Source organism: Physeter macrocephalus, chromosome 1 (assembly GCF_002837175.3).
Source record: "Physeter macrocephalus isolate SW-GA chromosome 1, ASM283717v5, whole genome shotgun sequence".
Lineage (NCBI taxonomy): Eukaryota > Metazoa > Chordata > Mammalia > Artiodactyla > Physeteridae > Physeter > Physeter macrocephalus.
Genome location: NC_041214.2, coordinates 29,517,601 through 29,545,211, shown reverse-complemented (window position 1 = coordinate 29,545,211; position 27,611 = coordinate 29,517,601). Strand labels below are relative to the sequence as shown.

The following is a 27,611-nucleotide window of genomic DNA, read 5'->3' as shown; positions in this document are numbered from 1 at the left end:
TTTTTTGTGGTACGCGGGCCTCTCACTGTTGTGGCCTCTCCCGTTGCAGAGCACAGGCTCCAGACGCGCAGGCTCAGCGGCCATGGCTCACGGGCCTAGCCGCCCGGCGGCACACGAGATCCTCCTGGACCGGGGTACGAGCCAGTGTACCCTGCATCGGCAGGCGGATTCTCAACCACTGCGCCACCAGGGAAGCCCTAAAGTAAACTTTTTCAAATTAAAACATGATTTACCAAGGAAAAGCACAACTATAACAATATTGAACCATGAATATGATCAATTTCAAAATTTCCAAATCTTAATGACAATTGCAAACAAGGTACAAAGCTTCAAAATCCTCTCTGCAGGAGCTGTAATCCCATCAGCACCTTTTTTTTTTCCCTTAATAACTTTTATCAGTCTACTATCCATCTGAACAAGGAATGTCTTTTCCCAACTGTTACACAGACAACAGCATGATGAAAATTTCTCCACCTCCTTATAAAATTTCCAATTTTCAAGTGTATCCTTTGGAGGGGGGGGAAGCATTCTATCTCATTTAATCACCTTGTCCAATCCTGGGAGATCATAGTTATTCCTGCCCAGTAATCAAAACACACAGCTTTCTCCTAAGTCAAGTGAAGGTATTTGGTACATTAAACACCACAGCCAGGTTACATAGACAGAATAACCATAAGTTTTTGGCAATGAATTCTTTTCAAGGGTCCATAATTTTAATTCCTGTGAGTATCTCTCACTAAAATTTAACCAGGTGACAACTTTCTTTACCAGTTCTGACCTTATAGCAGAGCAGGAGGATGTGTTACTTCTAAACCTACTAGAGGGCTTCCCTGGTGGCGCAGTGGTTGAGAGCCCGTCTGCCAATGCAGGGGACACGGGTTCGTGCCCCGGTCCGGGAAGATCCCACATGCCGCGGAGCGGCTGGGCCCGTGAGCCATGGCCGCTGGCCCTGCACATCCAGAGCCTGTGCTCCGCAACGGGAGAGGCCACAACAGTGAGAGGCCCGAGTACCGCAAAAAATAAATAAATTTTTTAAAAATAAATAAATAAACCTACTAGAAAATGATCTAAGATAAACCTTCTTTGAAGGAAATAAATATACTTAAAACATTCCACTGTTCAAAACCAAAAACAAACTATAAACCAAATCCAGGCAAAGATGTGGAGAAATTGTAACCCTTGTATATTACTGGTGGGAATGTAAAATGGTGCAACCACTGTGGAAGAAAACATAGCCGTTCTTAAAATATTTAAACAAAATTACCATATGATCCAGCAATTCTACTTCTGGGTATATATCCAAAAGAATTAAAAGCAGGGAGGAAGTCACACAGATATTTGTATACCCATGTTCATAGCAGTATTCTTAACAATAGCCATAAGGTGGAAACAACTCAAATTTCCCTCAATAGATGGGCGGATAAACAAAATATGGTATGTACATACAATGGAATATTATTCAGCTTTAAAAGGACACTGTGATACACGCTACAACACAGATGAACCTTGAGGACATTATGCTAAGTGAAATAAACCAGCCATGAAAGAACAAACATTGTATGATTCCATTTATACGAGCTACCCAGAATAGGCAAATTCACAGAAACGGAAAGTAGAATAATGGTTATCAGGGACTGGGCTGATAAAAAAGTTGCGGAGAGGGATAGTGGTGATGATTGCACAACACTGTGAATATATTTATGCCAGGGAATTGTACATTTAAAAACCGTTAGGGACTTCCCTGGTGGCACATTGGTTAGAGTCCGCCTGCCAATGCAGGGGACATGGGTTTGATCCCTGGTCCGGGAAGATCCCACATGCTGCAGAGTAATTAAGCCCGTGCGTCACAACTACTGAGCCTGTGCTCTAGAGCCCACGAACCACAACTACTAAGCCCGCGTGCTGCAACTACTGAAGCCCGCGTGCCTAGAGCCCGTGCTCTGCAACAAGAGACGCCATCGCAATGAGAAGCCCGCATACCACAACAAACAGTAGCCCCCACTCGCCACAACTAGAGAAAGCCCGTGCGTAGCAACAAAGACCCAAAGCAGCCAAAAAATTAAAATAAAAATAAAAAATAAGTAAAAAAACAAAAATTAAAACAGTTAAAATGGTCAATGTTCAGGAAGAACACATTGAGCTCTTTCCAAATGCCCACATTTGTACATATCCCAAATTTAATGATTCCTTCATTTATGAAATTTATAAAATTCCTTCATTACTTATTTCAGAGGGAGGTTACTGATAGGATGAAATATTATGGTAAAATAAGAACAATAAAGTCACATAGAGTTGTAGATGCTTAACATTTATTTAAGCTCACTCATGCTGAGTACTTGTCATGATGCACTAGTAATAAATGCCATTTTACTGGGACAGAATTTGGAATCATGTGTTTTGGAGATGACAGAGGATCTTTGAATATGTTAAATCTGAAAATGTCAAGGGTGAGGCTAATGTATTTTTACTTCACTAGCTTTAGGCAGCTAAGGAGCACTGGATTTAGAGACAATTTGGAGTTCTATAGCTGTGGGGTTTTTTTCTTAGTATTCAATGTCAATGAGCAAAGTAACCAGACCTCCTCCTTCAATTTAGAGGAAAAAGTCTTTATTTTCTTTTCTTTTCTGGCTGCACTACTTGGCTTGCGGGATCTTAGTTCCCCCACCAGGGATTGAACCTGGGCCCTCGGCAGTGAAAGCTCGGAGTCCTAACCACTGGACTAACAGGGAATTCCCAGGGAAAGGTCTTTAACTGATCATGAGTGTTGCTTCTGTACTTCTGACATCATCTCTCAATCAATCATGATGTGATTTGGAAATCCACTTTTTACTAAAGTTTTTTAAAAGGGAGAACTCTTGGGTATTTCATTTCTCAATTTACAGATAGAAGCAACAGCAACAGAAGGCCCCCTTGACAATGTGAAATGAGCCAACTTATTCTTTCAATCCATCTCAGTCCCTATATCTGCTCTGAGTAAAGAAAAGTCAGCAATACTGTGCGGATGAAACTGAACATTCAGATGCTTTGTACACATGAAGAAGCTTACCTAATTCATGTATAGCAAGTGTTAACTTATCATAAAAAAATAAAAATAGTCAAACTGGTCAATTTTGTTACACACATTTTACAATTTTAAAAAGCCCAAATCCAGGGACTTCCTGATGGTCCAGTGGTTAAGACTCCACGCTCCCAATGCAGGCGGCCTGACTTCAATCCCTGGTCTGGGAACTAGATCCCACAAGCATGCCTCAACTAAGAGTTCACATGCCACAACTAAGGAGCCAGCGAGCCGCAACTAAGACTCGACGCAACAAACACACCTGGCACAAAGCAGGTGTTCAATGAATATCTGCTGAAGTTGGAAATTACAACATTTTTCCTAAATGTTTTCTCCTTCCAGAATCCCAAACCCACCACTGATTAACTATTTGCCTTGTAGATAACCTCAATCCCCATCTTATTTTGAAAAGCAGGATAAGAAATTCTACAGTTTTCTTCCTCTTTGCCTAAAAACTCCTTGATTCATCCCCTCTTCCCTTCCTCTGGTTTCTAAGCAGAATGGCTGCTACTCTTTTGTAAGAGTTAAGCCCTTTGCCCCGGTCCTTCCTTGATCTCAAACCTTCTTACCTCCTTCGGGCAATTAATCACTCTAATATTTAAACTATTCTACGTATTTAAACTACTCTGATGGATCATTCCCTTTCACCTAAAATATACCAAGTGCTAATGCTAAAATATCTTCTATGTGGCTAACTCTTCAAAATGATCACTGTCTCATTTCCTGCAAAAACTTCTTGAAAAACATTCTATTTTACACTTCATGCTTTTTTGTATTTTGTAAAACCATTTACTTAACCTCTTATAAGTCATCCTGGTCTACTCAATCTGTTCTCTCAGTTATCAAGAACCTCTTAATAATTATTATCTTATTTTATTACATAATAAACCTAATAATTATTAATTATTAGGTTATATTAATGTCCTAGAGGGGTTCTTGAATTTAATTAAATTTAATGCCCTTCTAGGGTACTAAAATCCTTAATCTTTCTAAGCATCTCATCCCTCTCAAGAACCTCTCCTTGAAATTCTTTATTATGCTTCAAAGAAAGACACAATACCTTCATACCTTTCCTCTTATTTTTCCTTTACTGATTATTTTTAACAACATTTAAAGTTCTGTGCTTTACCTTTTTCTCTCTGCTAGGATACTGGAAATGTTATCTACTTCCACTGCTTAAACTCTATGTGAATTGCTCCAAAATCTGTATCTTCGGGCCCTAAATTATCTTTTTTCTAAATTTTAGTCTCAAATTTCCACATTTAAGGAGATATTCTGAAAGTTCTACCTGTACCTCCAAAATCAAAATGTGTCTCACAGGATTCATATGTTATAGTCCCATCCACTTGCCCCCTAATAACCAGTCTTTCCTTGTGGTTTCCTTACTTATGTTATGGTACCATCATACTTCTGGCCACTCAAAATCTTGGATTCATATATATGATTTCTTTCTTCCATATTCCCTGACAAATCTGCCTTTGAAATCTATCCTGCCAAATGAACTCACAGACCACCAGCTTCCACTCCCACCACTCATTCAGGTAGTCACTATTTCACTTTTGCATCACTTATCACAGTGACAAGTGCCGCTAAGCACCTAACTTGCCTGCTAGACTATCAGCCCAGTCTAACACACAAGTTAACATTCCCCAGGCAGGGAATATCTGCCCTCGTTAACAGTATAACTAGGGTAGACCATGTAATTTATCACACAGAAGAGTAAAAAATGGCATAAGATAGTTCAGCAATTACACAATGTTGTATGTCAATTATATCTAAATAAATTTGGAGAAAAAATATTTGGGCATTAAATTATCTACAACAGGCTTAAACAAAGATATATATTGTCATACTATAACTCCAGTGCTTGGGGAAATGACTGCTGCATCCTAAGTACATACCATACATTGGTTTAATAAATCACTTAAGAGCTAAAATATTCACTTTACCACCTTCTCTTCACTCTTTACTCTACTGCAAACTTATTTTCAGCCACAAACATTGTCCTGAAATGGCCTCTGCTGGGGTCAGCAATGACCTCCTAACTGCCAAATCCAAAAGGCTCTCAGTTTTCAATTAACCTCTCTAAAAAGCTTTAAACACTACTGACCCCTCCTCTCTCCTTCATGAAGTTGGGTTTAATCTGTGGTAAACATAATCCTAAATACCTGACTATCTTAAAACAAGGCCTAGGACTTCCTTCGCATCCCCACCCCAGAATAACTAAAAGATTTAGGATCTAAGCAAGATTCACATCTTCCTTCTATACTTAACTTCTGAAAAAATAATATACGTAATTAAAGATAAGAAATTGGATACTTACCTTGAAATGATAGCCCCCATTTCAGTCTTTTAGGAAAACAGATGGCATTACTTATTTTTTACAAGTGAAGTTTTCATGGAAGACTTTTTCAGATTAGAAGATACGCTGCCAAAAAGGGTGAAGATAAAAGATATTAACACTTGTAAAACAGTTATACTCCAATAAAGATGTTAAAAAAATTTTTAAAAAAGATATTAACACCTAAATGGACTAAATTAAAAATAATTTTACTACTTATATGACATAATTGCTTATAACTGTTTTTGGTTTTGTTTTTGTTTTTGTTTTTTTGCAGTACGCGGGCCTCTCACTGCTGTGGCCTCTCCCATCGCGGAGCACAGGCTCCAGACGCGCAGGCTCAGCGGCCATGGCTCACGGGCCCAGCGTGACACGTGGGATCCTCCCGGACCGGGGCATGAACCCATGTCCCCTGCAACGGCAGGCGGACTCTCAACCACTGCGCCACCAGGGAAGCCCTATAACTGTATTTTTAAATCTGGGGAAAATATAGAAAACACATAAACCACAATATTTAAGTTACAGAACGTTACAGCTGAAACGGAGTTAAGTGGACGTCCTGTGCAACTATCTGAATTCTCTTATATAGATTACCTCCTCTTTCTTGAAACCTCTTTTCTGTAATATGCTAGTTTTCTTTCTATTTCCCAATCCATTCCTCCATCTGGATCATAAGCTGCTAACCATGAGTAGCTTATTTCATTCTTCCCCTTTTCTTCTTTAATGTAATATTTGACACACACAAAATTATGGAAAGATGAATGTAAGCAAGCATTAAGATGAACACTGTAAATTGTAAATCACCACGCCACATAGAACATGAGTAACATTACCTACATGCTCCTCTCCTCCCAACCTTTATCCAAAATATTTATTATTCCACTAATTTTTAAAACATACTTTGTCACATATGTATTATGTCCTTAAACAATATTTTGTTTAGTTCTGTGTCCCCTGCTCCCTTTTTCAGCTTGATAACTTGGTATGCTAAGTTATCATAGCATACCAAGTCTTCGGGGACTTGAATTTTTTCACTCAATATTTTTCTAAATGTGAATGAAGTCTTCGGGGACTTGAATTTTTTCACTCAATATTTTTCTAAGCTTTATCCATGTTACATTTTCATTGCTCTATATGGTATTTCACTATATAAATATGCCACAGTGTATTTATCTACTCTGTTGACAAACATTTGGATGGTTTAGTTTTTTGCTTTTATCAACATTACTATACAAGTCTCTAGGTACACCTACAGAAGAATTTCTTTAGGGTTAAGGCTTTAAACCTAGACGCGGAAAATTGATGAGTCATACATAGGACATCCAAATTCCCAAGTTTACCAAAAATGCCAACGTGTCTTCAATTGAATCACCTTACCAATTCTCCAGCAGTATATGAATCACTAACACATCTTCTCCAATACCTGGTAGAGTCAGATTTCTTAATTTGTAGCAATACAGAACACATAAAATGGTATCACACTGTAATCTGTTTGTACTTGATTAGGTTGAAGATCTAATAAGGTTGAAGACCTTTTCACAAGTTTATTAATGATCCATGTTCCTTTCTGCATTCTTTTGTTCACAGTTTTTAGACAATTTTATTGGATTGTCTTTTTCTTATGAAATAATATGCTTTGTATATTCAGGACCAGGACTGGCTACATAATTTGCAGTGCCCAGTACAAAATAAAAAAGCAGGGCCACTTATTCAAAAATTAATTTCAAGACAGTAACAGCTTAGCATTAAAATAAGTGTGGGGCCCTGTATGACTGCACAGGTTGTACATCCATAAAGGTGGCCCTGTTCAGGACACTAATTCTCTATTACATATATTACAATTTTCCTCCCAAGTTTGTGGTTTATCTTTTCATCTTCCTTACAGTGTTTTTAGATGGACATTAATTTTAATGTAGTCAAAAATATCAATCATTTTTTGAGTCACTTTTCTGGCTCACTGAGAAAATCCTATAGCCCTCATAAAACTTTACGGCTTTGCCTTTTCATCTGAGCCCTTTCATGAGTGCTTTCCAAGGATAAGTGAGCTTACAGCTCTCTCCTCTCAGCCATTATGTCCCATTCTTCACAAACAACATTTCAGGACTTTATGACCTTAGTGATAGTAGCGTCCTAATCATTATCATTGAATTCATTTCTGGGCAAGCCCACTCAGATTGGATTGAAGGGACTTCCCTGGTGGTCCAGTGGTTAAGAATCCACCTTTCCAATGCAGGGGACGCAGGTTCAATCCCTGGTCAGGGAACTAAGATCCCACATGCTGCAGGGCAACTAAGCCGGCGCGCCGCAACTACTGAGCCCACATGCTCTGGTGCCCATTCACCACAACAAAGAGCCCACGCACCGCAAGGAACATCCCACGTGCCGCAACTAAAACCAACGCAGCCAAACTAATTAATTAATTAATTAATTTTTAAAAACCAAATTGGACTGGAACTTGTGCCACATGCCAAGTCTGGAATTGTTTACATTTGTCAGTAATACTCCAAGTCAGAAATTTTAATAAAAAATTTCAACCATCTGGTTAGAACATTTTATGTTTAAAAAAAAGGGAGAAAAGGCTGAACAATCTTCAAGTTTCATTAAATTAGTAGGAATCAAAAGAGCATGATTGTTGTTATTAAAGTTGAAAATCTTTTTCATTTGGAACCTTCAAAATAAAATTTGGCTAGGAAGCAAATAATATAATTCTAGTCTTAGCTTCCTTTCTTTTGAAATAAGGTCAATAATATGCTTTTAAAGTGAAAGGAATGTTATAAAACAAATTTTAGAACGATGTCAAAATGTATCAGACTGTTTACTTTCCCAAAAGTAAGGTAATTAGTCAACTCAAAAATAACCAACTTTCTGGTGCAATATGTTGACAGCTGAGGAGGCTGGGCGGGGCAGGGGGGGATGACTGGGATAAATGGGAACTCTACGTGCTTCCTGTTCCATTTTACTGTAAAACTAAAACTGCTCTTAAAAAATGTCTATTTAAAAGGGAAAAGAGAAAAGGAAAGCAAAAAATAATAACCAATTTGACACAATATAGGTTAATAATGAATGTAAGTATACTGCTTAGTCTTCTTGGACAGTCAACAAAATTACTCTGATTTCTTCAAACACAGAATTCAATAAACTTTATTCCTAAAGTTCCTAATCATCCTTTAGGTAAAAACAATGTTATTAACAACCTTACACATGAAGAACCACTCACAACTTTACTGTGAAAAGAAAGCAAGCAGCATTTATTAGAAGAAAAAAGTTCTGGACAAATATCCATTAAACTTTAAAGGGGTGGGGGGAGAACTTCAAAAGTTCATCCAAGCACTGAGAACAGCACATGATGAAACCAAAACCCCTACACAGGTTCTATCTCTGGTCCCTGTTCAAGCAAAAGTACTCTTCTAGGGCTTCCCTAGTGGTGCAGTGGTTAAGAATCCACCTGCCAATGCAGGGGACACAGGTTCGAGCCCTGGTCCAGGAAGATCCCACATGCCGCGGAGCAGCTAAGCCCGTGCACCACAACTACTGAGCCTGTGCTCTAGAGCCCTCAAGCCACAACTACTGAGCCCACGTGCCACAACTACTGAAGCCCGCACGCCTAGAGCCTGTGCTCCACAAAGAGAAGCCACCGCAATGAGAAGCCCGTGCACCGCAACGAAGAGTAGCACCCGCTTGCCGCAACTAGAGAAAGCCCTCGCACAGAAACGAAGACCCAACACAGCCAAAAAAAAAATTTTTTTAACTACACAATTTTCAACCTGTTTACCATGGTACATTGTTGGCAAGGCTGTGAAAAGATACACGTCATCCGACATAACAACAACATAATGGTAAGTATGTGAATTATGTAACCTTATTGTGGTAAATATTTTGCAATTTATGCCTGTATCAAATCATTACATTGTATACCTTAAATTTACACGATGTTATTTGTCAATTAAATCTCAATAAAGCTGGGGAAGGGGGAGAGAAACACATTTTTCATTGGTGGGAGAGTCAGGGTCCAAACATAAGGGCAATTTAGCAATATCTATCAAAATTACAAAGATATATGGCCTTTTATTAGTAATAACCACATCTGAATTTATTCCATAATTATATACTTGCATATGGGCAAAATGCGACATGTACAAGGTAGTTCACTGCAATACCGTTACAATAATAAAAAACCAGAAACAAGCCAAACGTCTACCAACAGGGAATTGGTTAAATAAATTATCCAAAGGGAAATCATACAAGTTAAGAAACAAAACAAAACTATATACTCTATGGAAAGATCTTTGGTAAAGATCTCCACTATTAAGTAAAAAACACAATCTACAAAGGGGAGGGTAAGAAGACCAATCTGCAGAACAACAGGTACAATACGCTACCTTTGGAGTTGGTGAGTTTTTTGGATAGGAAAAAGTGTCTGTACTTTTATTGCCTTTATTTATGTAAAGATACTCTACAAGAATACATAAGAGGCTAATAAATAGTTTCCAGGACAGAGTGGAGTGTTGGAGGAATGCAGTAAATAGGAACAGGGTGGCTGAGGGCTAGAGGTGGGAGAGTTTCTACTGTTTAACTTTCTTACATTGAAAAGGTTTTTAATCCCATGGGAATCTATTACTAGTATACATAGATTAGTAAATTAATAAACCAAAATAGGGTCCAAATACTATCAACATACACACACGATGACAAAAACTATTCTTTTACTGTCTCTGTAACTGAGGCAACAACATTATCCATCTCACTGAAGTCTGTAGTGTGAACACATCTATCTGGCCTAAGTCATCAGCCCAAGATCTCTAATACTAGTTTCCTTGAGAAAGTATGTTTCCTCCAAAATTCCATTTTGCCTCTCTCAGAGTCAGGATCAACCTCCTCTCCCCTAGTTATATAAAGCCTCATGTCTCTTCTGAACAAAAGCCTCACCTAAGGATTCTCACACTCTCACCTGTAAGTCCAGGGGTTAGTCTTTTCTACTCACCAGTAATTCACCCTAACAACTAAATCATGGTCTAATAAATAAGGGAATGTACAAAAAGGAAGCATCTAGTGTTTGCCGCCAATAATATCTCCTCCTTAAACTAAAACAATGAGATAATCCCTATACTGAATTGTCCTCCATACTGAATTATATCATCCATCTCTCATTTACCTAAAATGCAAGACACTATTTGACTAAATTCTGGTAACAAGATTAAGTATGAGAGAGTTTGGGGTGCAAGCCTCTGTGCAGATGCTGCTGTCTGTCCATCAGGCCAGCTCCTATGCACCTACACCAGTTCAGGTGGAATTTTCTCTAGAGCCCTTTCTGACCCCCAAAAGCTTACTCCCATGGGATCCTGCTGTGACTTGTATGTAACTCATTTATTACAGTGCATTACAAATATTAGTTTGCTTATCTCCCCTGCAAGACTGTGGATCCATCAGAACAAGTAGAGAGTCATATTCATATTTACAATCCAAGTACCTGCAAAATGCCTTTGATTAGGGCAGGTAATCAAAAATGTTCACTGAATGAATTAAAGAAACTATACGTGTAGCTAAAATCCCACTTAACGTTCTGCTTAACCCCAAAGGCATTTTACTTCATTCAGTCCCTGTTTTGAAGAAAACAGCAACTCCAATAACACTTTTCCTTACTGAAATATATCAGTATCTTAGATGTAAAGCTTTCATACATATAGAATCACTGAAAATATTAAGAAAACATCTCAGTCACTTTAGAAGTGTTACATAAAACTATGTAAAAAGTTAAGTATGTCTATTAAAAGTTAATAAAGGGACTTCCCTGGCAGTCCAGTGGTTAAGAATCCATGCTTCCACTGCGCTGACGTTGGAGTCCTAAATTTTTATGAACTTTTATTCATTTTTGTTTTAAAGAAATTATGAGATATAATGATAACAAGAAATAAGTATATATAACATTTTCTAAGAAGGTAGACAGCGTTATAGGGACCAAGCATTTCTCCCAGAGTCTCAAACACTAACTGATACAGACGTTCCAATAAGGGCTGTCCCATGTGGCTTGAGGAAAAGGAAGCAGAGAACAGAATAATCAACTATTCAAATACACCTAAGAATTGTGCGACAGACAGGTGTTTACAATTCAAAACGGGTTTTCAAATTTTATCAAATACTGGCAAAAGCTGGGAAACAAGAAGAAAAGCAAACTTTAAGGATGTCTTTTAAATACATCCTAGTTAACCTAAAAGATAGTTATTTTTTTGTACTCTGCTTTTTTTCTTTAACAATCCTGGAAATTACTTTGTATCAGTTCATAGAGATCTTCCTGATTCTTTTTTTACATCTGGACTGTACTTCACTGTGTAGATATACCACTGTTTATGGGTATTTAGATTGTTTCCAATATTTTAACAGTGTAAACTATTGATATCCTCCTGTTCTGCTCCCCCTCAAACAACATCTCAGACAAAAAAACAAGAAAAACTGACTCTACCAGCCAAAACATATCAAACTCAACCAACACTCCCACTGTCCCTGACATAGCCTCAGTCTAAGCCAGGGGTCCCCAACCCCCAGGCCATGGACCGGTACCAGTCCATGCTCTGTTAGGAACCGGGCTGCACAGTGGCAGGCGGGCAAGCAAGCAAAGCTTCATCTGTATTTAGAGCCACACTCCCCATCGCTCGCATTACCACATGAGCTCCGCCTCCTGTCAGATCAGCAGCAGCATTAGACGCTCATAGTAGAGCAAACCCTACTGTGAACTGCACATGCAAGGGATCTAGGTTGCTCGCTCCTTATGAGAACCTAATGCCTAATGATCTGAGGTGGAGCTGAGGCAGTGATGCTAGTGCTGGGGAGTGGCTGCAAATACAGATTATCATTAGAGAGAGGTTTGACTGCCCAGAGACCATAATAAATCAATTGCTTGCAGATTCATATCAAAACCCTAACAGTGAATGGCAAGTGAAAACAAGCTCAAGGCCCCACTGATTCTGCATTATGGTGAGTTGTATAATTATTTCATTATATATTACAATGTAATAATAATAGAAATAAAGTGCACAATAAATGTAATGCGCTTGAATCATCCTGAAACCACCCCCTTCCCCAACCCTCCGTGGCAAAATTGTCTTCTACGTAACGGGTCCCTGGTGCCAAAAAGGTTGGGGACCGTTGGTCTAAGCCACTTATCAGCATTTCTGGGCTGTTCTGCTTCAACACCCTCCTAATCAGTCTCTGCCTCCATTCTAGCTGCTCTACAGTTTGTCTCTGTCAGAGTAACTACAATGTACCTCACAGAGCAGAAATCAGATTACTCCAACTGTTTGCTTAAAACCTTCCAAAACTTCCCACTGTAACCCTACCTAAGTTGCAACTATGCACTACAAAGACCTTTTATGATCTGGTACTTGTCTACCTCTACCTCATCTTCCATTCTTCCTCACTGACTTCTTTCTAGTCATAATGATTTGCTTTTTGTTCCTCTCACACTTATTTTGTTCCTAACTTAGTGCTTTTGTACTTGCTATTCTTTCAGTTTAGAATGTTCTGCCCCAGGCCATCTGCCACCTTCTAACAACCATGTCTCAATTCAAAAGTTACCTCTTCTAAGAAGTTTCCTGTGTACCACCACAATTAAGATTGTAACCTGGTTCATTCCCTACCACTTTACTACCTTCATAATACTTAATAGTACTTGCAATTCTCATTTATTATTTACATGTTTTTTTCTTCCACAGGAAAATACGAAAAGTCTTGAGGATAGCTTGTAATCCATATAACTTTAACTCTCTATTATTTTTTAAACTTTTCTATTAAGTCTGAAATTGTTTCAAATATTTCTCCATGGAATTGCCTATTCTGGACATTTTATATAAATGGAATCATACAATACATAGTCTTCTGTGACTGGCTTCTTTGACTTAGCATAATGTTTTCAAGGAACATCCATACTGCAGCATGTATAATAACTGCATTCCTTTTTAAGACTGAATACTATTCCATTGTATGGATAAAATGCATTTTGCTTATCCATTCATTAGCTGTGGACATTTGGGTTGTTTCCACTTTTTGGCTATTGTGAATAAGACTAATTTGAACACTCATGTACAAGTTTTTGTATGAACATGTGTTTCAATTCTCTTGACTATAAACCTAGCAGTGGAATTGCTGTGTCCATATGGTAATTCTGTTTAACTTTTTAAGGAACTGACAAACTGCTTTCCCAAAACAGATGCACTACTTTACAATCCAACCAGCAATGTATGAGGATTCCAAATCCACATGCAACATTTGTTATTGTCCATCTTTTGATTATAGCCATACTTGTAATGTGAAGTGCATCTCATTATGGTTTCAATTTACATTTCCCTAATGACTGATAATGTTGAGCAACTGTTCATGTGCTTATTAGCCATTTTTATATCTTCCTTGGAAAAACATTTATTCAAACCAGTTTATTTGCCCTTTTTTTTTCTTTTTTTTTTTTTTTTTTTTTGGTGGTACGCGAGCCTCTCACTGTTGTGGCCTCTCCCGTTGCGGAGCGCAGGCTCAGCGGCCGTGGCTCAAGGGCCTAGCCACTCTGTGGCACGAACCCGTGTCCCCTGCATCGGCAGGCGGACCCTCAACCACTGCGCCACCAGGGAAGTCCTATTTGCCCATTTTTAAGTTGGCTTATTTAAATTTTTATCATTGAGTTGTAAATGTTCTTTATATTATTATATATATTCCTTATCAGATATATGCTTTTCTAATATTTTCTCATTGGCCCTCTATTTGAACATTAGGCTCTGAGTTTTCTTATTAACTTAATCTCTAGGTTCAGAAGAAAGTCTGTCAGTATTAACTTACAACCATAACTGACATATTAAAAACAGTTTACAAGAATTTGGTATCACTGACAAATGGTTACCTGAAACCCACATTTTATAGGAAATACAATAATTTCTTTAAGGACTTGAAGTCACAGATTATTCACCTGTTGTCAATGTTAAGTAGTATTGTAAGCAAAGAACACCCTTGATATACAAAATGCTGACAGCCAATTTAGCAAATAAAATCAAAAACACAATCTTCTAACCTCCTTATATTTAAAAATACATATATAGTAAAATAGCTTCCAAAAGCACTTCATACGTAAGGTTAGAAATTAACATATTTTAGAAACTATTATTTCTGACTATGGGAGAAGAAACAAACTTCTCAGTCTGGCATACAAGGCCTTCTGTGATCCACCTCTTCCTACCTATCTTCTGAAACTCCCTCCCTCTTTACATTACAGCTGGCAGTTTTTTAAACACCTGTGACTAAGCCCTGGTATCACCTCCCACAGGACTATTTCCTTGCCCACCTCTCTCCTGAGGACCAGTTTAGAAATTTCTATTCCAGTGGTTCTTAAACTTTTTGGTTTCAACTTCCCTTCACACTCAAAAACTACTGAGGACTCAAAAGCTCTTGTCTATGTAGGTTATATCTACCAATATTTACTGAATTTGAAATTAAATCCAAGGATTTTAAATTTTTATTCATGTAAAAAATAGTAAACCTATTAAATGTTTACTTAAAAACATTTTATTTTTAAACATATTTTAGTTTTAAAACCATATTTTTCAAAGAAAACCTTTAGTGAGAAGATACAATTTTACACTTCTGCAAATCTCCTTAACGTCTGCCTTAATAGAAGACAGCTAGATTCTCATCTCTGCTTTGCACCCAATCTATTGAGATATCACAATTTATATTGCCTCTGGCAAACTCCATCTTATATTCATAAACAAGGGCAAAAGAAAAGCAAAAAATGTCTTAAGCTATGAAAATAGTTTTGACCTTGCAGATCTCTGAGAAAGAGCTCAGGGACCTCCAGAGGTCCCCAGACTGTACTTTGAGAACCACTGCTCCATTCTATGCCTCCCACAATACCCTGAAGAGGCTCTATCATTTGCACGTAACACACAGTATTAGAATTATCTGTTCATTTGTCTGTCTCTCTTAAAGTTCCTTCAAGCCATGACCTTTCTTCAACTTTGCATCCCCAGTGCCTCATACAGCATAAGCATATATCTTCTCAATAAACATTCCATGAATAAATGGTAAATATAGGAAAATATTCACACACTCTAATAGATAAAGGTATATGTGAATGAAGCAGATTTTCCATGGCTAACTCTTCAGCTAACAGAAATGTATAAAAGAAAAATCTTATGATAAATTGACAGCAATGCTAGAAGTAGAATAAAGGATACATTCAGACCTGGCATAATCATACTAGATTAGAACTTTCCAAAGTTCAGCCCTGAGGGAAAAAGAAAAGAACATCCTAAAAAGCATCTTAGACTATAAACAAACACCCACCGCTCCAGCCTTCTGACTAAATAAAAGTATCACCTCTGCAACAAGACAATTAAACCACTGTTTTAAAAAAAAACGGGGGAGGGGGGGTTGGTGTCAAGGTAGGAAGAGTGCCAGTGATGGATGACTAAGGATCAAACAGGTATTCTCAGCTTATGAATTTCTTAAAATTTTGTCAACCAAATTAGAATATGAAAAACATATTTTCCTGTCTTTATTTGCATTGATTTCAAATCAATGCCTCCTTTCATTTCTATGAATGAACATCACCCTCCCAATCCAATTAAACAACAACATCATAACATCATTGAAGATAGGACACATATTTGCCTCTCTCACTTATACCTAGCCCAATACCTCAATGCTCAACCAACATCTCTAGGTTTGTTCATTAACTGGGTATCTGAAGAAGTACTTGTGCCAGGGAAAAAGAAATCCTTTTAAAGTAAGGCCTGGGATGGGGTTAGGGTGGGATGTCACACTAACCAAGTCGATGAGAAAAGCTCCTGGAACAATTCTCAAGCATGAAGGGTAAATTCAATGCAGAGCTAAAGGAGCCTGTGGCCCTAGGGAAGCCACTGCAGCCTGCACACACTAGAGGTGGCGGCCTCCTTCTCTAGGTCTCCATTCTCAACTGTAAAATAAAGCTCTAAAATGCAGAGGCTCTCTGCCATAATTTTCAGGAAGTCTCTACCTTGCGTGCCTGGGAAAGCCCCAAACTCCTGGAAGAACAAATCTGACATTCCAAAGGTCTGAATTTTGACCAGAGTCAGCTCACTAGTATTCCACATCATATTAGCAAAGCATGCAATTACTGTTAAATCACTTACAACACAGGTTAATACTGTTACCACATTTTCTAGACAAATTACTTGACCTCTTAAAGAGAAAAAGCCACGTGACTATTTTAGAAAATAGTCATTAAAATAATTTCCCAGTTCCTATTATGTTTTATAAAAGCAGATCACTTAAACTTTTAGTAGTTAAAATCATGACATATTTTTCACTGGCACCACAACCTGTAAATATGGTACCACACAAAGACATTCACTTGGGCTTCCCTGGTGGCGCAGTGGTTGGGAATCTGCCTGCCAATGCAGGGGACACGGGTTCGAGCCCTGGTCTGGGAAGATCACACATGCCACGGAGCAACTAGGCCCGTGCACCACAACTACTGAGCCTGCGCGTCTGGAGCCTGTGCTCCGCGACAAGAGAGGCCACGAAAGCGAGAGGCCCACGCACCGCGATGAAGAGTGGCCCCCGCTCGCCCCAACTAGAGAAAGCCCTCGCACAGAAATGAAGACCCAACACAGCCAAAAATAAATAAATAAAATAGCTACCAAAATCTAAAAAAAAAGACATTCACTTTGGTATACTCTTACAACAAGGTTCACAGAACAATAATAATGGCATAGTTTAGAAAACAGACTTTTCCGGGAGTTCCCTGGTGGTCCAGTGGTTAGGACTCAGCGCTTTCACTGCCACGGCCTGGGCCTGGGTTCGATCGCTGGCCGGGGAGCTAAGATCTCGCAAGCCACGTGGCATGGCCAAAAAAAAAAGAAAACAGGCTTTTTTTCTGAAGGAGAGAGAAACTATTATCCATTATGTTCACTACAATTTCACCATATTCTCATTTTTATTTATTTTTTATGTGACCTATTCAAAAAGAGCCTCAGGGACTTCCCTGGCGGTTCAGTGGTTAAGACTCCGAGCTCCCAATGCAGGGGGCATGTGTTCAATCCCTGTTCGGGGAACTAAGATCCTGCTTGCCACCTGACGCACCCCCCCTCAAAAAAAGAAAAGCCTCATATGGCCTTTAAATTAAGTGGATACAACAATGATTATTATTCTCATTTGATATTCTCACCAACTGTTAAGAACATCTCTATAAAATTAGCTAAAATCTGGTCATTAAATGCATGACACACAATTCCTTAAGAATTCTTAATTTCTGCAATTTCTTTCCTAGCATACTTTGAGCACCAGCCTTTAGAAAACTCAGTAAGGGAACTTCCCTGGTAGTCCAGTGGTAAAGAATACGTCTTATAATGCAAGTGACGCGGGTTCAATCCCTGGTCACGGAACTAAGATCCCACATGCCGCGGGGCAAATAAGCCCGCACGCCACACTACTGAGCTCATGCACCTCAACTAGAGAGCCTGTATGCCGCAAACTACAGAGCCCACGTGCTCTGGAGCCCACGTGCTCTGGAGCCCGCGCGCCACAACGAAAGATCCTGATTGCTGCAACTAAGACCCGATGCAGCCAAAAAAATAAATTTAATAAATTTTTTTTAAAAAGCTTGGCGGTTTGACTCCAGAGCCAGTTCTTTTTTTAAAAAAAATAAATTTATTTATTTATTTATTTATTTTTGGCTGCCTTGGGTCTTTGTTGCTGTGTGCAGGCTTTCTCTAGTTGTGGCGAGTGGGGGCTACTCTTCGTTGTGGTGCACGGGCTTATTGCAGTGGCTTCTCTTGTTGCAGAGCACGGGCTCTAGGCACGTGGGCTTCAGTAGTTGTAGCTTGCGGGCTCTAAAGCGCAGTCTCGGTAGTTGTGGCGCACGGGCCCAGCCACTCTGCGTCATGTGGGACCTTCCCCGACCAGGGCTCGAACCCGTGTCCCCTGCACCAGCAGGCAGACTCTCAACCACTGTGCCACCAGGGAAGCCCCCAGAGCCAGTTCTTTAAAAACAAAAAAAGAAAACTCAGTAAGTATTAAAATCAGCATTAGGAAGTCCACTTCCCATTTCAAAATGATTCTTCCCCTTACAAAAAGAATCAGGATTTCCTTAATTCGATCAGCAGGGCAACAGTTTCTATATAGACTAAGAGATAGATATGTTAACACACAATTATAAGCACATATGTGGTTTGTTTATAAAATCTTCAGTGATTTTCAGACTTGAAAAGAAACATTCAGAGGACTATCACTGTTTCATTCACTCAGCCACATGATAACTATACATGCTCAGCAGAAAGAGGCACCCCAGGAATGAATGAGTTGACACATTACATTAAGTAGAGGTACATTAAGCGTGGGGGGGAAGCAATATGCAGAACAATGTTTAGAGAATGCTATGTTTTTGTTTCTTTAAATAAAGGAAGGGGGATATATAAATACAAATATATTTGCTTATACAGCACTTAGGAAAAATGCATTTGTAATCACTGGTTGCTTCAAGGAATGCAAATTGGGTAGCTGGGAGACAGGCAGAAAGGAGACTTCACTGTACACTCTTTGTTTCCTTTTGAATTTTGAATCATAGGAGTGTACTACTTGTTCAAAAACAATAAATTTTTTTTAAAAACCACAAAATCCAGCACCTTGAGGCATCTAATTCCTGTACTTGAGGCATCTGATTCCTGCCAAGTACAGGAAAGGGCATTTTCAATCCCCTCTACCAATCGGATCTTTCACCTCTGAATGCAAACACACACACCTCACATGTGTCTCCTTTCTTTCCTTCCATCCTTTTTCCCCTTTCCTCATCAGCCAAGATTATCTCCATCTGTCTTTCCCCACTAGCTCCCTTACTGCCTACAATCTACATTTTGTCCATCCCCTCAATTAAGAAAGTTTTACTGCCAAGTCCTTCAAGACCAAATTCAAGTCTGGCTTCCAGGATGCCTTCCCTTACTAGTGTAGCTCACATTGACCTTGGTCTCCTCAGAATTTTAGGGTTTTTTAAAACACAATTAAACATTACCCTATATGTTGTCTCTCTTTTTTTTTTTTTTTAATTTATTTATTTATTTATTTTTGGCTGCCTTGGGTCTTTACTGCTGCACGCGGGCTTTCTCTACTTGCGGCAAGCGGGGTCTACTCTTCGTTGCAGTGCGTGGGCTTCTCACTGCAGTGGCTTCTCTTGTGGAGCACGGGCTCTAGGCACGCAGGCTTCAGTAGTTGTGGTGCATGGGCTCAGTAGTTGTGGCCACAAGCTTAGTTGCTCCGCGGCATGTGGGATCTTCCTGGACCAGGGATCGAACCCGTGTCCCCTGCGTTGGCAGGAGGATTCCTAACCACTGCACCACCAGGGAAGGCCCTATATGCTGTCTCTTAATGTTGATTTTTACTATATATGTCTTGTACCCTCAATCAGAGTAACGGCTGGGAAAAGATGGATTTATTTTCTCCATATGACATGATATTTCAATTCTGAAATTATTAGAACTTTTTATTCACCTCTAAAGAAGTTCTAAAATTTCATTTCACCATTTCTAACCATGAAACTTAAGACTGACATCTATATCCCATCCAAAAAAATTAAAGGGAGAAAAAAAAAGCCAAAATATATTACTTATTCAACTAGTAAAAATCTCTCACTTAAAAGAAGCTCAAAAAGCTATTTCTGATGTAAAATGCAAAGCTATGAAACTTCCAGGAGAAACTCTACATGACCTTGGGTTTCACTATGAGTTTTCCAGCCAACATCAAAAGCAGGATCCAGGGACTTCCTTGGAGGTACAGTGGTTAGAACTCCGCCCTTCCAATGCAGGGGGCACGGGTTCGATCCCAGGTTGAGGAACTAGGATCCCACGTGCTGCATGGCATGGCCAAAAAATTTTTAAAAAGAAAGAAAGAAAAACAAAGTACAATCCATTGGGGGGAAAATGGTAAGTTGGACTAATTAAAATTAAAAACTTCTATTCTGTGAAAAACACTGTTAAGAAAACCAAAAGCCAGGTTACTTACCATTGCAGTGGGACAGTTAAGCAACAAGAAGCTGGGATGGTTTAGAGTTGGAAACAGTAGAAACTCATGTTTAGTTTAACATGGAATGAGATGGTTAAAAATAAAAATATTTATTAAAAATGTTTTAAAATTTTAAATAACTAAAAATTTTAAAAACAAGGGACTTCCCTGGTGGTCAAGATTCCATGCTTCCACTGCAGGGGGCATGGGTTTGATCCCTGATAGGGGAACTAAGACCCCACATGCCACGCAGCATGGCCAAAAATTTAAAAATTAAAAACTAATAAACAAAATAAAAGAACTATCCATAGAAATTATATATTCACAGGTTCAGATATTCACATATTTCCTTGCTCTGTCAGCCAAGAAGGCCTAGAAGCAACGATACCCTAGTAGTAATAAGCACACAATGCTCAGATCTTAGTTTCTAAATACATCCTCCAATGAAAGGAACCAGCGCCCCTTGGAGAAATGACTGATCCTAGGAGTGAAGAAGGAAAGAAACAAGATAAGCCCTGAACATCTTGTGGTACAAGAAAGTAAGAAAGTGCTAAAACAACAACAACGTCAAAAGGACACAGAAGCCAACTGAAAAAGTTCCCTGTGGCCAAGCTGTAACATTTTGAACAACAAAATTAAGTAGTATTGAATTATAACCTAAAGTATAAAAATAAGTATAAAAATCCACAAGTCCACACTAATATAAATGACTAAACAAACAAATAAACGGGAGTTGGGAAGGAGATGTATATCCCATGCAGAAGAATTTCAAGTAATTTATGTAGATACGCACCCCCCTCAAAGAGATGGAGCACAACTCCCCTCTCCTTAAGCATGGGCTGCACACAGTGCCTTTCATTCAAAGAGCATAAGATGAAAAGGGGAAGAAAACAATAACTTTACAATGGAGAAACCTGACAAACACCATATCAGCCAGGTGATCACCCTCAACATCAACAATGTAAGTCATGTTGATAGTATGTGATGAAAATGCACTTTATCTCTGTAGTCTTCCTCCCAAAAAGTCATAACTACAGTCTAATCATTTTTTAAAAATCATCAGAGAGATCCAATTGAAGGATACTGTGCAAAAACACCTGATCAGTATTCCTCAGAACTGTCAAGGTGTTCAAAAATAAAGAACGTCTGAGAAACTGTCAGCTAAGAGGACCTTTAAAGAAATACAGCAACTCAATGCAATGTGGTATCCCGGACAAAATGCGAAAACAGAAAAAAGACATTAGGTAAAAACCAAGGAAATCTGAATAAAATATGGACTTCAGTTAATAACAATTTATCAACACTGGTTTGTTAAATGTAACAAATGTACCACAGTAATGTTGATAATAGGAGAAACTGGATGCAGAGTATATGGGAACTCTGGACAATCTTTGTAATTTTTCTGTAAACCTAACATTGTCCTAAAAAAATTTTTTTAAACTACCTCTGCCTTCAGATTCTCAAACATGCTTTTATCATTCCGTAATTCACAATCCAATCTTAACTTCTCAAGAATTACCCCTTGGGCTTCCCTGGTGGCACAGTGGTTAAGAATCCGCCTGGCAATGCAGGGAACACGGGTTCGAGCCCTGGTCCAGGAAGATCCCACATGCCGTGAAGCAACTAAGCCCATGCGCCACAACTACTGAGCCTGCGCTCTAGAGCCCATGAGCCACAACTACTGAAGCCTGCGTGCTACAACTACTGAAGCCCACGTGCCTAGAGCCCATGCTCGGCAACAAGAAAAGCCACCGCAATGGGAAGCCCATGCACTACAACGAAGAGTAGCCCCCACTTGCTGCAACTAGAGAAAGCCTGCATGCAGCAACGAAGATCCAACGCAGCCAAAAATAAATAAATAAAATGTAAAAATTTAAAAATAAAAGAATTACCCCTTACTGTAACATTTTCTCTTAAAAATTATACTCTTGGGGAGGATCTAAATTTATTATCCTTTTCTATACAATTTACCCCTTGCCTTTTTAGGCTTGCTTTTATATTATTAACATATATATAAGAAAGAATTGTTTTTTCTACTTTGTTAACTGGATGCTGAAGTGGAAGTCAGCTTTGCCTTTTTGCTGGCCTTTAAACGTTTATCACCGTTTTGCAACCATGATAATAATAATTCAGGTACAAAAAAAAAAAAAAAAACCTCAAGGGATGCTAACACTGGTGAAAGTTTGATGAGAAACAGGGTCTCTACTTGGACTCAAAGTATCCTCCCATGAAAATACTTGTCAATGACAAAAGCAAAAATTAATAACTTTAAATGGAGAAATCAGGCTGACATCACTTTAATCAAGTAATCAAAGTTAAAATGACCAACAATGGAATGAACTGCCATCACGCATATGCTGAGGGATATACAATATCATTTCCATGGTTCTCCTGACAAAAATGAATAATCTGGATCTAACCATGAAGAACAACAAACCCAAAAAAGGGACATTCTACAACATAAACTGACCTGTATTTTCCAAATATATCAAAGTTATTAGAGACCAAAAAAAAAAGGAATTGTTTCATGTTAAGGAAAATTACAGAGACCTGACAATCATACTCATAATGTGATACTGGACTGGGCAATGGTAGCAATAGTGTAAAGAGTATAATTAATACAACTGGTATAACTGGAATATGGATTACAGATAATAATATTTTATCAATGTTATATTTCCTACATTTGATAACTATAATATGGCTATGTAAGAGAATGTCTACTGATAATGCACAATAACTTGGATGGATCTTCAGGGCATTATGCTGAATGAAAAAAAGCCGATCTCAAAGGTCACATACTAGAGAATTTACATAGCATTCTTTTTTTTTTTTTTTTTTTTTTGGCCCCGCCACTCGGCTTACAGGATCTTAGTTTCACAAACAGGGAGATCGAACCTGGGCCCACGGCGGTAAGTGCCGGGTCCTAACCACTGGATCGCCAGGGAATTCCTTACGTAGCATTCTTAAAAATGACAAAATCACAGAGATAGAGAACAGATTATTGGTTGCCAGAGGTTAAAAAGAGTGGGAGGGATGGAAGTAGCATGGGAGAGTCTTGTGATGTAACTGTTGTATCTTGACTGTAGTGGTGATCACACAAATCTATACATGTGATGAAAATGCACAGAACTAAATACACACATAAATAAGTACATGTAAAACTGGCAAGTTTTGAATAAGGTGGATGGATTGTATTGAAGTCAATTTCCTGGCTTTGATTTTTTTCTATAGTTATGCAAGATGTTACCACTGGGGAAATATGAGTAAAAGGTAACCAGGATTCTTCCATATTATTTCTTACAACAACATATGAATCTACAATTATCTCAAAATTTTAAAAAAATTAAATGGTGCCTACCATTTTTTTTCAAAATGTTAAAATTTTATTTACAAAGCTTCCTTGTTGTGCACAAAAAAATGCTGTTACAATATCACTGTAACTGGTAGATGGTAGACTCACCAATCACACCTATCCACGCTCCAGCAAGAGTCTTACACAAAAACCTAACAATGCTTACAATTTCATTTGGATGAAGTCCCCACAGAACTGAACTTCATTCCTTTTTGGGATGACTACAACGTGCATAACAATGTTTAGAGTATGCTATTGTTTTACTTTTAAAAAGGGGAGATATATAAATATGTGTGGGGGTATATATATATATATATATATATATATACACATATATATTTGTTTATATAAACCGAGGAAAAACGGTTGCCTCAGGGAATGAAAACTGGGCAGCTGGGGAAAGGGTGGAAAGATTAGCATTTCTCTAGGTTCAATGTTCCTAAGGCCCAAGGCTTTCTTCACTTTAGGTCAAACATTATCAAGTGCCTACTATATGCCAGGCACTGTGCTAAGTATTTTAGTGGTGGTTGCAGGGTGAAACTAAATTATACAAGACACTACAAGAGATGGTTCCCCACCCTCAGACAGGGGTAAATAATTAGAAATGGGAACTTCAAAGGAATGAAGTGAAAGCTAAGACAAAGGTACAGGATACAGAAGTGGGGCTCCTGGTGCAACCTAGATGGTTTTGGAGAGGAGTACACTTGTGCTATAAAAGGCTGAATAAGAGCAAAGCTGGGCGTGGAGGGAGCAGAAAGCTTTCTCAATGTGGATGGATGCTGTATCAACAGCTGTATGTGTTATTAACATATGATGAGGTGTTATAATCCCATTTTGCAAATGAGGAAATGGAGGCACAGAGAGAACAGATAACTTGCCCAAGATCACATGGCTAATAACTTGGAACCGTCTGGTTCCAAGACAGTAATAGAAAGGTTGAGTCTGGTTTTAGTATCTGCCTTGGAAAGACCTGGGCTATTTCACTCCTATCCTTTATTCCTCTCTCCTTCACTTTTTCTCTTCCTTCATTCTCCTTGCTCTCTAGATTTTCTCCTACTCATCCTCCTCCCTTGTCTCAATCATTACAATGGCCCTTCTCTCTCTCTGTGCCCACACATACCTTGCAAACCTTGATTTCAAATCTGGCCACTTCAAAACTAGTCAAAACTATAGCAAAAGATTAGAAACAATTTCAATGTCAATTCATATACAAATAGAGAAAATTGTTATATTGATATAACAGAATACTAAGAAACCATGAAAAAGAATAAAGCAGTTCTGAAACAGATCCATAATATCAAATATATTTTTAAGTAATAAGAAAAGACACAAAGAACAATGAGTATGCCACTCTACCATTTGTGAGGGTGGGGGTTTACACGTGTGTATATTCAAAAAGGCATAGGTTATCTAAGGAACAACACACAAAAACTTAAAAGAGTGATTTCCTCCTGAGAATGAGGAGAGGCAGAAGACTTACATTTCACTGTATTTGTTTTAAATTTTATATGATATGCATGTATCAACTATTAAAAATAAATATGTATCTAAATAAAATAGTTAAATAGAAACAGAACTACCACACAATCCAGAAATTCCAATCCTGAGTATATATCAGAAAAAAAACAAAAACATTAATTTGAAAAGATACACAAACCCAATGTTCATAGCAGCATTACTTACAATTGCCAAGATATGGAAGCAACCTAACACACACAATGGAATACTATTCAGCCATGAAAAAGAATGAAATCTTGATATTTCCAACAACATGAATGGACTTGGAGGGCATTATGTTAAGTGAAATAAGTCAGACAGAGAAAGACAAATATTGTATGATATCACCTATAAGTGGAATCTAAAAAATACAACAAACTAATGAATGTAATGAAAAAGAAACAGACTCAGATATAGAAAACAACCTAGCAGTTTCCAGTGGGGAGATGGAAGTAGGGAGGGGCAAGATAGGGGTAAGGGATTAAAAGGTACAAACTACCATGTATAAAATAAGCTACAAGGATACATTGTACAACACAGGGAATATAGCCAAAATTTTATAATAACTGTAAATGGAATATAATCTTTAAAAATTATGAATCACTATACTGTACACCTATAACATATAATATTGTATATTGACTATACTTCAACACATTTTTTTTTAATTTTGTTAAAAATTTAAAAAATAGGGACTTCCCTGGTGGCACAGTGATTAAGAATCGGCCTGCCGATTCTGTCCCCCCCATGCAGGGGACATGGGTTCGATCCCTGATCCGGGAAGATCCCACATGCCACAGGGCAACTAAGCCCGTGTGCCACAACTACAGAGCCTGCACTCTAGAGCCTGCAAGCCACAACTACTGAGCCCACCTGCCACAACTACTGAAGCCTGTGCAACTAGAGCCCATGCTCCACAACAAAAGAAGCCACCGCAATGAGAAGCCTGTCCACTGCAACGAAGAGTAGCCCCCACTCGCCGCAACTAGAGAAAGCCCGCACGCAGCAATGAAGACCCAACGCAGCCAAAAATGAAATCAAGCCACAACTACTGAGCCCACCTGCCACAACTACTGAAGGCCGCGTGCCTAGAACCCGTGCTCTGCAACAAGAGAAGCCACGGCATTGAGAAGCGCACACACTGCAACGAAGAGTAGCCTGCTCACCGCAACTAGAGAAAGTCCACACACAGCAACAAAGACCCAAAGCAGACAAAAATAAAAATAAATAAAATTTTAATTAAAAAAATAAATAAAAGTTAAAGGCCGGAAGGTGGTTGTCTCCTTGGAGACTATTACTTACTTGCTTAGTAACAATGGGCCTGCATTCACTCTGAGTCACAAAATAGTACCAGGGATTCTTGAGAGCTTATTCACCCAACCTGGGTGAGCACATAATGCCACCAGTGTAGGACCAAAACATGGCTCATACTACAGAGAATTAAGTACACATAAACTCTTTTTTAAAAATAATCTTCTGGGGAATTCCCTGGCGGTCCAGGGGTTAGGACTCCACGCTTTCACTGCCAAGGGCCCAGGTTCAATCCCCGGTCGGGGAACTATGATCCCACAAGCCATGCGGTACAGCCAAATAAATAAATTTTAAAAAATAGAAATAATCTTCTGAACAATATCTCAACCACAGAATTCCTATTTCCTGATTTTCAGCATTATTTTAAAGTACGATTGCTAGAGAAGAGCTTTGCTATAGAGAACATGAACTAATCTTTGCAGGTAACCATTATTCTTTTGAACCAAAATATATAACTAGGTAAAAAGTCAATGCAGGAAGATGAAATGAAGATTCTAGTAAGCTGGTGGCCCAATTTATATCCTGATGCTGGGGGAACATACGTGTAAAACTCATTACTTAAAAATAAATTATTGAGCCAGCATGTATGGGAAGTAAAAGTAGAGGGCATACTATCTAGCAGGGGAGACAAGCACACTAACACACAAAACTATTAAATAACTGAGCATAAGTCAAGATCGAACTCATACTTAGTGATTCTGTTTAACCAAAGGATAAAATCACGGGCTGACTTTGTGGATGCCCATTCCCCACTACCTCCAGCCTGCACACAGCCATCCAGCCATCTCCTCCATCTTGGAATTCTCTTGCTCAAAACCTGAAATGCTCCCAAACTAATGAACTAACACCATCAAGTTCAAGCTCCCGTTCATCTGTTAATTGTTTACCTTGGGAAGGTTCCCTTAACGTTCATTTTCTTATTTGTAAAATGGGGTGGTTAAATTACATGATCTTTAAAGTCCATTTCAGATATAATTTCGCTTAGTCAAACAACTCTATACCTCACAACACCCCAGCTTTTGTTCTAGTCAAACAAATCTCCA

At 38.6% G+C, this 27,611-nt stretch overlaps 1 protein-coding gene across 3 annotated transcripts in view; it reads right to left on the bottom strand.

Moving 5' to 3' along the window:
- PIK3CB (phosphatidylinositol-4,5-bisphosphate 3-kinase catalytic subunit beta) overlaps positions 1–27,611 on the bottom strand; it is a 202,928-nt gene that overhangs the window by 150,020 nt on the left and 25,297 nt on the right. For all 3 annotated transcript variants that reach the window (XM_024131871.3, XM_028489344.2, XM_028489340.2), the window contains exon 2: positions 5,382–5,486. The gene's annotated coding sequence lies outside the window, so the exon portion shown is untranslated. The remainder of the gene's footprint in view (positions 1–5,381; positions 5,487–27,611) is intronic.